Here is a 13,384-nt window from a genome sequence, read left to right as displayed (position 1 = left end):
AATTTCTTATGCCAACCTGCCTGCAACATATCGAATCCATGATGGAGAAAGTCGTGATGTGGAAGGAATAACTGTGTATCTCCTTCTTTTCATATCACTGCAATCTGGCACCTGACCTCATCATTCAAACAAAAACGCTCTCCAAAATTGCCAATGATCTCTTAATCACTAAATCCAATGGCACTTTCTCAATCCTCATCCTTCTTGACCTCTCTAAAGCCTTTGACACTATCGATCACTCTCCTATATATTCTCTTCTCCCCTAGTTTTCCTTCTACCTGTCTGACTACTCCTTTGCAGTCCCTTTGCTGATTCTTCATCCAGGTCACATCCAGTGATTCATGGTGTCTCCCAAGGCCCTTGTGTGGACCAGCCCTTTTCTTTTCTCTGTCAATACTATCCTGGTGATCTCATTAGCTCCCTTGGGTTCAACTATCATCTCTATGCAGATGATTCCTAAATCTCTCTTTTTAACCTTTATCTCTCTCCTGAGTGCCATTCTGGCATCACCAATCACCTTTTGGACATCTCAAACTGGATATCCTGTGGGTAGCTCAAACTTGGCATGTCCAAAACAGAACTTAGTGAATTGTCCCCCAAACCTGCCCATATCTCAAACTTCTCTCTAACTACTGAGGGCACCAGCATCCTCCCAGTCACCCAGAATCTTCTTCAACTTCACTCTCCCACTCACTTCACACATGTGATCCATTGCCAAGTCTTGTTGTTTCTACCTTCACAATATCTTTCCATTCACAAAACCAATACAAGGATACTCTCAAGGTCTTTCTTAAGAACTTTGGAATTGATTGAATGACATGAGAGACACTGGCACAGGATCACCCAGCATGGTGTGTCCACATCGGATAAGGTGCTGTGCTTTATGAGCAAAGCAGAATTGAAGTAGCTCAAAAGAAACGTGAGACGCACAAATTTAGAAAATCCACCCCGAATGTTCACATGAACTATTTGTGCCCGACCTGTGGTAGCACCAGAGTCGGACACACTGTAACTTGACCCTAGCATAGTGATGTCATTTTGGTCCTCTTCAAGAACCAAGGACAACAGCCAAACAACTATTCACACAATCACCACCCTAGTTCAGGTCCTTATCACTTCTCTCCTGGTGTTGTTGTTCAGTCATGGTCTTCATGAACCCATGTGGGGTTTTCTTGGCAAAGATACTAGAGTGGCTTGCCATTTCTTCTCCAGTTCATTTTACAGATGAGGAAAATGAGGCAAACAGAGGTGAAGTGACTTGCCCAGGATCACACAGCTAGTAAGCGTCTGAGGCCAGATTGGAACTCAGGTCTTCCTGACTCCAGGCCTGGGGCTCTATCCACTGCAGCACCACCTAGCTAGACTGTTGCAATTGACTCCTGATTGGTCCCTCAGCCTCAAGTCTCTCCCCGCTGTATTCAGTCCTCCACTCAGCTGCTAAAGTGATTTTCTGATAGTGCAACTTACTAGACAACTCCCTTACTCAATCACCTCCAGTGACTCCCTATTACCTCTAAGATCAAATGTTAAATGTCATTTGGCATTTAAAGCTCCTTCCTACCTAGCACCTTCCTACCTTTCCAATTTTCTTATACTTTGCTCCCCTCTATATATTCTATAATATAGCAACACTGACTTTCTTACTGAATCTTACACATCTTAGAATCATCACTCCATCTTAGAATTGTGTCTGTCCTCAGTCCCTATCACCTATACCTTGAATGCTTTCCCTCCCTACCTCTGCCTCCTGACTTCCCTCAAGACTAAGCTCAAATTCCACCTACTGTGGAAGGCCTTTCTCCACCTATATACTATACTATATACTATATACTATATATCTATATCTATCTGTATATATCTGTATCTATATCTATATCTATCTATCTATCTATCTATCTATCTATCTATCTATCTATACACCCATATGTATGTCACCTTTTCTCTACCTGCACTCCTATGGCTAGTGCTTTCCCTCCTTCCAGGGACAGCTATTTTGGGTGGCTAGGTGGCACTGCAGTGCTGAGCATGGAGTCAGGAAGACTCTTCTCCATGAGTTCAAATCTGGCCTCAGACACTTCCTAGCTGGGTGACAAGTCACTTCATCCTGTTGGCCTCAGTTTCCTCATCTGTAAAATGAGCAGGAAAAGTCAAAGCACTCCAGTATCTTTGCCAAGAAAACCTCAAATGATGTCACCGAGAGTAGGATGCAACTGAAAACAACTCACCAACAGTTTATTTGCCTATTGTCACCCCTTTAAAACATGAGCTCCTTGAGGTCAGGGACCATGTTTTTGGACTTTTCCTTGCATCCGCAGCACTTAGCATGGCACCTGGAGCATAGTAAGCACTGAATAAATGCTTGTTGACCTACTACCTGACTAGATCAGATTTAGGATGACTATTGATTTCTTCTGTCACAAAAAAATGCTTAAAACCTCAAAAAGTTATAAATATACCTTGACAAATACTTGAAACATGATAGAATAATCTGTCCTCATTCTACTTTCCCAGGAGGTTAAGGGTCAAAACATTAAAATGTGAAACACCTTGTTGAATAAGCATATCAATTTCACCTTGACTCTTCTCTTTCTGCACAACTTTCTCAAGGCCCACATCTTCCAGGGAGCCAAGACTTGGTGGCTCATCCTCTCTTCCAAAATTCACTGCAGTAGCTACAGGAAGCACCTCCAAATGAGTAACCAGCACCTCACAATGCTGCCACCAATGCTAGAAATACCTATCTCGTGATCCCTGTTTGATCACCTGAGTTCAGGAAGAGAAATATAATGCAGAAGAGGCAAGTAGAGACTTGATGTCCAATTTCAGGCTCTTCTAGGTTAGCACGCGTGTTTTCTGCCACATGTAGGCAGTCCTCTACCTCCCTTCCACAAGAATTCCAAGGGAGAACTTTGAGAGTCGAAAGCCATGCATTCAGAAGAGGAGAGTGAGTAGAAATTGTCTTTCCCTTTAAGGACTGTTGCTATTTAGTGGTGAATCTTTCTTGATGGAACACCATGGGGTGGGGGTGGGGGACCATACATGGGGACAAACTAGAAGCCTCTGGCTGTGCATGACTTTTTATGCCAAAGCATATGTCTCTCAGGAAGTATATGACGGGCCAGGCCACTAGTGGAACCAGGGAGGTTTGATTAAGCCCATACTCCCACAGCACTATCCAAAACTAGTGTAACTCAAGACTGTGCAGCAGCCCTATGGCAGTTTGAGTTCACTTTGCCTCCAGGTGGATTTATGTGGGACCCAGCTGGGGGTCCTTTGGGCAAGGAAGCTATAAAAATAACTGTAGGATGTATTGGAGAGATCCTAAGACCCCAGGGAACTCCCTGTGAGTGCTTTTCATCTCCTCATTGGTGGCTTTTACCTGATTTTACTTTCTGGGACTGCTTTTTTTTTTTTTAACCACTTTGAGTATTGCTTTTACCAAGGGGCATTGGATGTGTTTTTATTAAAGGAATTGTTTGTCTGAACCCTCAGGCACTGAGCAGTTCCAGATGTGGAATCACACTGGAGACCCACATGGACAAGGTACAGGCATATCACTCCATGGGAAGCAGCCCCCACCAGAACATATCCTGGAAATGGCCAAGGTATAGCCCTAAGCATGTGCCACAGAATAGCCATCGTTACAATTCCATCTTCTGTGCATTCATTTTCAAAGTCCAAGCTGATGAATTCACTGTGCATCCAACAATATTGAAAACTTCCATTGCTATATCTACACCTCCATATTACTTAAAGAATGACTCCTTCTTGTCAACTTCTGAAAATCATAGGATTTTGCCCAGATGGAATGTTTTAACAAGAGCTAAAGTTTCCTCAAAGTAATTTCCTGGAGAGTTATCAGTAGGGATGTTGTGTGAAGCAACAGTCTTCTTTTTCTCCAGTTCAATATTCTTGTCTTTTTCTTGGCTACTCAAGAGATATAATCTCCAGAAGTCCATCAAAAATGAGCAGGCAAACTTTCCTGGTTTCATCCAAATTTCCTGAAGTGATCTATTTTTAGAAAACCTTAATTTTGCTATCTATATAATCTTCATTTCCCCTTCCCTACCCCAGCAAACAATCTCTTGTAACAATGAAGAGAAAAAAAAATCACTTCAATGAAAGCAACTAATACATCAACCATGTCTGCCAACATGTACAATAGTCCACAACTAGAGTTCCCCACCTTTGAAAGAAGGACAAGAGTTCCATTTTCTTCTTTTTTTTTTTTGACTTTTTGGTGAGGCAATCAGGGTTAAGTGACTTTGCCCAGGGTCACACAGCTAGTGAGTGTTATGTGTCTGAGGCTGGATTTGAACTCAGGTCCTCCTAACTCCAAGTCTGGAGCTCAAATCATTGCACATTCTAGCTGCCTCCAAAGTTCCATTTTCTAAACTCTTTTCTGGAGTCAAACTTGGTCATAATAATTACACGGCATTTAATCTCAGTTTTTGTGTTCTTTGCATTTCTATTATCGTAAGTATTGTGTATATTCCTTCATACTTATTTCACTTCTCACTGGTTTATATGTCTTCCCATATGTCTTGGAATTTTTTACATTTGCTATTTTTTTATTGTGCAATTATATTCTGTGACATTCGCATGCCACAATTTTCTCAGATGCATGGGCATCTATGGGTTTCCAGTTCTCTGCTAACACAAAAAGTGTTACGAGGAACGTTTTGGTGAATATGGAACCATTCTTTCTGTTTTTGATCTCCTTGGGGTATATGTAGGGTCTCTGGTCAGAGAGTATGAACCTCAGTCATTTTCAAAGCATGATTCCATATTGCTTTCTAAATGAGTTAAACTGAACTGGTCTATTTTTATCAGGATGGTTCTTAGAAATCCAATCAGCAGTGCTGAGCTCAGAAACATGACTAATTTCTTTGTCTTTTACATAGATTATAGTCAAACCTGTCCTGAAAAAGCTTTCTCACTGCTTGATCCAGCATGAACTTTGGAACTGCTGCCTATGTATCCAGCTCTGGAAAGTCCCCTACAACACCACCGTCTGGGAGGAATTTGGGCCTTTCCATTGGGACCAAATATATCTTCTGCCACAGTCAACAAAATATTGCTGTTGACGAGTTTCCTAGAATCATACTCTTTTTTTTTTATGAGGCAATCTGGGGTTAAGTGACTTGCCCAGGGTCACACAGCTAGTAAGTGTCAAGTGTCTAAGGTCAGATTTGAACTCAGGTTCTCCTGACGCCAAGGCTGGAGCTCTATCCACTACGCCACCTAGCTGCCCCAAGAATCACACTCTTTTAAAAGGAGTCATTTTGCTTTTAGAAAATGCTTATTAATGCCCATTAGCATCCCCTGTCATTCAACTGACACCAGGAACTAAGAAGCCAATAATCTCAGAACAGGAAAAGAATCAGATTATGTCGTTCAGCCCTATGCATGACCAGTGAATGTTGAAATCACCCAACGAGAGGGAATTATTTATTCTCTTCTCAAAAATGTCCACAGCATCTATCCATTGCTCATTCAAGTGTTTTACCTACATGTGGTCGTGGAGAATTCCCATTACAACCTGAAATTTCCCTGCCTCAGGGAGTTGACAACTCAATGGTTGCTGTCCCAGTGGGATATTGTTGGAGGGAAAGCTGGGAAGGCTATTTTAGGAGACTGTAAGATCCTTGAGGGGAGGAATGTTAGTTCCTTTTTTCCCATGTTAGTCCCTTGCACATAGTAAGCACTTTAAAAATATTTGTTTTCTGTCGTGAAATTGGTGAAAAGGGGAAATAATCCACTGAATCCATAGGATTTAGAGCTAGAAGAAATGGTACAGGCCATGTAGTCATGGGACCATAGTTCTAAAGCTGAGAAAACTGAAACAAACAAACTGGGAGGTCTTCTAGTTATGGGAGCATGTATCTAGAGCAGGAAGGGACCACATAGACCATCTAGTCCAAACTCTCATTTTACAGAGAAGGAAACTGAGGTCCGAGGTGATGAGGTGACTTTCCCAAGGTTATATATAGGAGCTAGAAGAAACACTAGAGGATATCTAGTCCAACCTGCTCATTTTATAGACGATGAAACTGAGACCCAGAGAAGTGATGTGAGTTGCTCAAGGTCATAGAGGTAAATAAATAGTAAAGCTGGGATTTAAAGCTTGGACAGAGTGCTGGACCTGGAGTCAAGAAGACCTGAGTTCAAATCTGGCCTCAGAAACATACTAGCTGTGTGACCTTGGGCAAGTCACTTCACCCTGTTTGCCTCAGTTTCCTCATCTGTAAAATGAGCTGGAGAAGGAAATGGCAAACCAGTCCAGTGTATCTGCCAAGAAAACCCCAAATAGGGTCACAGAGAGTCAGACAGGACTGAAATGACTAAACAACAAAAAACAAAACTGATAAACTTTAGGCATTTTGGGACAGCTAGGTGGTACAGTGGATAGAATGCCAGGCCTGGAGTTAGGAAGACTCATCTTCCTGAGTTCAAATCTGGCCTCAGACACTTACTAGCTGTGTGACCTTGGGCAAGTCACTGTACCCTGTTCGCCTCAGTTTTGTCATCTGTAAAATGAGTTAGAGAGGGAAATGGCAAACCACTCCAGTATCTTTGCCAAGAAAACTCCAAATGGGGTCATGGAGAGTTGGCCATGACTGAAAGGACTCAACAACAATGAACCTATGACTTAATATCTAGGTCCCTTTTCCCTATACCATATTGACTCCCTTTAATAAGTGCATGTTGAAACGAATGGTTTGCAAAGTGCTTTTTCCCCACTAATGCTGTGAGGTAAGTGGGGCAAGGATTATTATTCTATCCATGTACTGAGGGCCACCTTCATGGAACATGCTTAGAGTTGAGATCTAGACAACCATATGGAAGCCCTGGGGGTGGCAGAAGGGCTACTTCCAGCTGTGTGCGATTCAGAGACTTGCACTGTGAGATGATGAAGATTCTCACTATTGGCCATGGAGGTGGAAGTTGATGACTCAGAATGTATGGAAGGAAGCCTGCCCCCTCAGCTCTCTCTTCCTTTCCAACTATAAGTATGGCAGTACTGTTCTGAGCTATTTCTCAAGAAATGGGTGAGAGAGAAGTTGCTGGCTTCATTCCCTAACCCCAGTCACCATGCACGTCAGCTAAAGTAGATTTCCTGCCTAGGCAATCCAACACCCGGCTTGCTTCTTCTGTGTTTGCTCTTTCCGATTTGGGGGCAGTAAGTACCTATTCCAGGATGGACATGTCTTAGAGTAGAGGCAACCTTGAATGCTCAGGAGGCTGGCATGCTGGATTAGAGCTGAATAGAGATGGGGAAGGAGGCCCTGGAAAGTGCTCCAGGGCTCTTAGGGAAGATGGCCACAGGTCAGAGGATTGGCCCAAGCCTAGCTCTTTTACTAGCAGATATGTAAGGGGAATTGCCGAAACAACTCAGTACTGATCTGAGGTGAAATGTAAACTGACAAATTAGCAGTTCCACAAACCCTTTTATGTTCTCTAGATTGTGAGCTCATTGAGGGCAAGGGACTATCTTTTGACATTCTTTGTATCCCCAATACTTAATACAGCACTTGGCACCTAGGCTGTGCTTAATAAATGTTTATTGATGGACCTCCAAGAAGATTGTAACAGTAGTTATAAGTTAAGGTAATGAATCCTGTTTTACTTGGGGTCAAATGGGTATATAGAAGTGTTCTGTGTTTAGTATTTCTTTTGCAACCTTGACCATCATCTATGAGGTAGGCATAAAATGGGGCCCAAATTCATCACAATTTTGCTCCTCCAAAAGTTGTTCTGAAATGGCTTGGCCTTATGCCCCCAGTTAGAGAGCAAAACTCTCTAACAATAGGATGGGGGACAAGCTCCCAGCCCTGTGCTTGGAAAGATCCTTCTTTCCTGTGTGGCTCCTACTATGTCTTCATATCAGAAACAATGATACCCAGGGCAACCTATGGACAGGCTCAATCACAAGTGTTTATGAAAAATAATGGCAAATTTAGCAAATACATTTAAAAAAAAAACCACAAATGGAAATAAGGTTGGGGCAGGAGAGATCCTGCCCTGCCTCGCCTGTTTCTCTTAGGATGATACCTGAGATAAAATAGACGCACAGTCACACACACACACACACCTTCTAGCTTGTCCATTTAGATAGAGGTCATCTCTCATGATGTTATAAAAGGGAAGGGGAGACATGGCAGACACTGGCTGCTGCCCCAGTTGTGTCACTGCTATGGGACAGCTACCCTTCTTCTCTCCTCCCAAGTCTCCAGGCTGATCTCATGTTAATTTCCTCTCTTCCCAAACTGGGTAGAAATGCATTATCTCAGGGGGTTTTGCGGCCGTTAAGCTTTTGTGTCTAGCTGCAACAGGAGCTCCTGAGCCCAGCCCTTATGAATATGCACAGGGAAATGCTAATACAATGCCCCACATGGAAGAAGCTGGGGAGCATGCTTCCCAAAGAGCTGTGATAAGGTGGAATGGAAGCCCTTTGGAAAGACTTTGTCATCGGTTTCAGTCTGCTAACCGCATGGCAAACAGGAGCTGTTTGACTGGTTGTGGCTGAATAATCAGAACTGGGGGTGCATTCAAAAGGCACCAGCTGACCACAGCCTTGGCTCCTCTTTATCTGGCTTCTTTTTGCCTGACAATGTTCCCGTGAGAGAAGGAAGACAATGAGTGCTTCCTTCAAAGGCGGAAATGAAAATCCAGAAAGAACCAGGCTTGGAAAAAAATCAAGGAAGGCATAGGTGAAGGCAGAATTGTATTTTGGAAAAACTACAGATGGAAGTCTATTTGAAAGTTCTATCCACACCCTGGGTTAACCAAATTCCAATATCTTTTGTCTTTTTCTAGAAAGAAACTATCTCCAAATAAATGGTAAGTACTTAGAAGTCTGTCCAGGATGTGGACAGAACCCATTCAATCTAGAACCAGGATCCCATTGTTCAGTCATTTTTCAGTCACGGTCAACTCTTCGTCACCCCTTTTTAGGGTTTTCTTGGCAAAGATACTGGAATGGTTTGCCATTTCCTTCTCCAGCTCATTGTACAGATGAAGAAACTAAGGCAAACAGAGTGAAGTGACTGGCCCAGGGTCACACAGCTAGTAAGTGTATGAGGCTGGATTTGAATTTAGGTCTTCCTGATTCCAAGTCTGTCACTCTATCCACTGAGCCACCTAACCACCCTGAGGATCCCATACTCTGATTTAAACATTGGCAATGGTGCTGCCCACCCACCTTGGTGGACAGCACTGTGGTAGAGGTAACAAGTATTCAATTGGAATCTAGAGTGCTCTCTACTCTCACTGGAGAGATGAAATTCCAGATGGCTGTAGATAAAGTGAAAAGAACATGTTCTTTCCAGCAGGAAAGAACAATGGCCTCATTTCTATGTTTATCAATACCAACATTGGTTTCTTTACTCAACTGGAAGGAAGCAAGGATGTACTGACAAATGTTTAACAACTAGCTCTCTAGGGGGAAAAATATACCCATGATATACTTTCAAATTTAATCTGCATTTTTAACATTTTATCCATTCACTTTCCTGTCTAAACAATCCACGAAACATTAATATATCAAACCCCTATTTGGAGTATTTGCTAATTTTCTGAGGTGTAAATGATCACACTGAAAAAAAAATGTAACAATCAGCTCTCTGGAGCAAGTCTGAGCTGACTCCAACATACTCCTACCTAGCCTAGAGTTTTGGAGCCCAATTTAACTATGAATATTTGCCAAATCGATGGGTCTAGGGAGGGAAGACAGATAATGAATTGCTGTGTGAGTATGCTAAAGCCACAGGAAGGGTCAAAAGATACCTACTTTGGAAATCTTAGCTTAGCAAACTGTCTTTTCTGGGTAAACTCGTTCATGAGCATTTCAGGGTCAAGATGGATCACCTGGTATGCTTCTTACCTGGGACACTAGCTCTGTGAGCTCACAGTGAATTAACAGCTGACCACATGCAACTACTTAAAGCTCTCAGAGAAACTTATTATCAAATGTATCATCAGAGAGCCGATCCAAACCCAGAGACTATGTACTTCACCAATCTAGAGGCAGTTAGGTGGATAGAGGGCTGGGACTGGAGTCGAGACGACCTGAGTTCAAATCCAGCCTCAGATACTTACTAGCTGTGTAACCCTGGGCAAGTCACTTAATGTCTATTTGCCTCAATGTCCTTAAAGGTAAAATGGCCATAATAGCAGCACCTACCTCACAGGGTTGTTGGGGGGCCAAAATGAGATAATATTTGTAAAGCACCTGGCACATAGTAGATGTTTATTAAGCATATAAATGCTTATTCCCTTCCCTCTCTCCCTGCCAGCCAAAAAAAAAAAAAACAAAAAAACAAAAAGGCCATAAGGATGTGGAGATCAAATCTTCAGACAGGCATAATCTGCTGCATTCTGAGATGGTAGGGAGTCCATTCTATCTATAACTATTTACTGGTGACAAGAAATACTTAAGACTGAGACCAAGACTAAAGCAGTGATCACCAGTGGTAGTGGCCATAGTCACAGAGACTATTTGCCTCAGTTTCTTCATCAGTACAATGAGCTGGAGAAGGAAATGGCAAACCAGTCGCTAAAGCCAGAGTGGGCAGCCAATTACTGGAGATATGCAAAAGAAATGACCAAGAATGGCGCTCTCCAAGAGTTATGGAAAGATGCCCTGGGAAAAGCCATCTTCCCTAATGATAAGGTTTTAAGCAAAATCCCCAGACTAGAAGAATTGGCTATATAAGGAGATGATGAATTCATGGATTTATCAGCAATGACGACCTGATGTTGTATTGAGAACCGTATGACTAACTTTTCGATCACCAGAAGGAAGTTATGACCTTTCTTGATAGCCCAGATAATGAAAGAAGAAAACGTGTTCTATTGGCGGATAAGATGGGATTGGGGAAGACCATTGAGATGGCTGCTTTTCTTCAGGCTGTGTTCAATGCTGAATTCGTGAAGTATGCACTGCTGATCATTCCAACCAGCCTCATTAGAACACAGACAAGAACAAATCTGCTTAGTGGACCCCAGGAATGAGAATCACAACTTTTCATGGTTCTAACAAGAATGAGCTACTAGAAACCTGAATAGGACTCAGAGGAAAAACAGAATAGCAGTAGCTGTTACAACATACCAAATAGTAAGCAAAAATTGACAATGACTTTTCCAATCTGAGCATACTCATGAGGGCTGGGTTCAGTGGATGGTCTCCCACTGCATAGGAGTAAATTACCTGCCTCATACCTGAGTCACTGAGTACCTTGTTTTACTACTCTCCCCCCTTTGGAGGAAGTTATAAATGTGAACCAATAAGTAAAATGGCCTGTAGGGGATCGAGAGTGGGAGACAATGAGCAAATGAATGTGAGGACAAAGTGTCTAACCCCTCTTGTTAAAGATAGGATCTTCTCTAGACTGGACCTGGTCTAAACCTGGTAGCCTGGGTTCCCTTAATGGAAAAGTGAGTGGTATATCTACTATGGGACTGGCAGGGGTGCCGCAAGGTTAGATGTACCCATTTCATAGGTCAGAAAATTGAGGCACAGAGAGTAAAGAGACACAACCATGTTCACCAAGTATCACAGCCAAGAATATAGCTCTGATTTTCTCTCTTAACCGAGTGCTTTTATCGTGACACCATACTTCCTCTCCTACATAGATCCCTCTTCAGGAATGCTGCTAAATTTTTCTTACACTTCCTCATTATTTTTCTTGTTCTACAGAGAAGGAGATTGAGACAGGTTGAGACAGATTCTTGGGAACTGCTGTTCCCAATCAAAAACACTGAACTCCACCCCTGCTATGGGCATAAGCCCAAGAACTTGATGGAACTGTAGGAGAGAAGGATGGCAAGCTTATGGGCTCTGGGGGCCAATTTGGACATCATGGATAGAATGTATACAGGTAACAACCCACGCGTTTACATCCCATCCCTTAAACTAAGCACTTTGATGCTGTTTCTCCTCTGAAATTATCTCCAACTGAGCATGTATGTATGTGCATACATGTGTGTGTACATACACACATGATGAGCACACATATGTGTATACACACACACACACTGCTATCTTGCAAATAGTTGTTTGCATGTCCCCCATTAGATTGTGAGTTCTTTCTGGGCAGGGTCTGTTTTTAACCTTTCTTTGTATTAACGTGGTACTATTGTTGACTGACAAATATTTATCTGACAGATATTTATTGATGCAGATATTTTCACATACAACCGTCCCCTTTATACTTACTCTCACCCAAATAACATCACTTCCTCAGAGAAGTGACCACGGAGACTTGGGAGGGGGGAAGGGGAGGGCATTGCCTGCCATAGGTAAGGATGCATTTTGTTCACATTTCCTTAAGTTGGGGGGGGCGGTGTGGACATTTGCTATGGGAAGGAAATTCCTTCTACTCCAAAACCACACAGCAGAGACAACATAAAGAAGCCTCACAAGACAGGGGAGAGGGAGGTGGTCCTGCCTTTAGCTTTGGACTACAATGGTCCCTGCCCCTAGCCTCCTCCCCATGCTTCTCCTGCCAAGCCAGGAGGGAACTGAGGGACTGGCTGCTGCCTCTGCAACAGAAAGTAGGGAGAACAAATTAGGCTGAAACCTCATGGTGAGGCACAGGAACCTGGGCCAGAAGCTACTGAGATCCGGCCCATAGTGCCTTTCTCCCTCTTGCTTCCCTGGAGTGGGGAGGCAGCCCTCCATTTACCTGTCTAACCACTTAGTTCCTGTTTCTCCTTTGATTGGGGCTAAGGGGGAAGATGCCGTCATGTCCTACAAGTGGGAGCGTGTTCCCTAATGTGCTTATTTACATTTTCTATGTTTCTTGAAGCAGCTATTAATGTGTATGATTATTCACAATAATTTGTGTTCAGCCTTATAAGAACATGGTTTGGGACCAAAAGAGGTTTTCCTCAGCTCGGGCTGAGATGGGGGCTGAGCCAATTAAAGAGAGAATTTCTTTAGTCCTGGTAATCCTTGGGATATTTATACACTAGCCTGCTTGTGACCACAGGAGAGACTCTTAATTGATCAATACATTAATCAACAGCATTTATTAAGCACCTGCTAGGTGCCAGGTGCTGTGATCATCCTTGGACATATAAACACAAAAGTGAAATCATGTTAATGAACTCATGCACTACTAGGCAGAAACAACATCAACCAATTTACAAAACATTTATTAAGCACCCACCATGTGCCCCGCATTGTGCTAGACAAAAGTGAAACAGACCCTGCCCTTAGGAAACTTATATTTTACCAGAGGAAACAACAAGTAGGGGGGAAGGAAATAAGTATTTATAGTGCCTACTATATGCCAGGAACTATGCTAAGTGCTTATATAAATATTATTTGGATAGATAGATAGATAGATAGATAGATAGATAGATAGATAGATAGATA

At 42.7% G+C, this 13,384-nt stretch overlaps 1 long non-coding RNA gene across 1 annotated transcript; it reads left to right on the top strand.

Annotated features, from left to right (window-relative positions):
• Positions 1-2,855: 2,855 nt before the first annotated feature.
• LOC114025526 lies at positions 2,856-5,091 on the top strand. The gene is made up of 3 exons (XR_003567042.1): positions 2,856-2,944; positions 3,493-3,605; positions 4,905-5,091. It is a non-coding gene; the product is annotated as an uncharacterized LOC114025526 (long non-coding RNA).
• Positions 5,092-13,384: the final 8,293 nt, after the last annotated feature.

Source organism: Vombatus ursinus, unplaced genomic scaffold (genome assembly GCF_900497805.2).
Source record: "Vombatus ursinus unplaced genomic scaffold, bare-nosed wombat genome assembly UNPS02004677.1, whole genome shotgun sequence".
NCBI lineage: Eukaryota > Metazoa > Chordata > Mammalia > Diprotodontia > Vombatidae > Vombatus > Vombatus ursinus.
The sequence above is the reverse complement of the archived record's forward strand: the minus strand, read 5'-3'. Positions and strand labels throughout refer to the sequence as shown.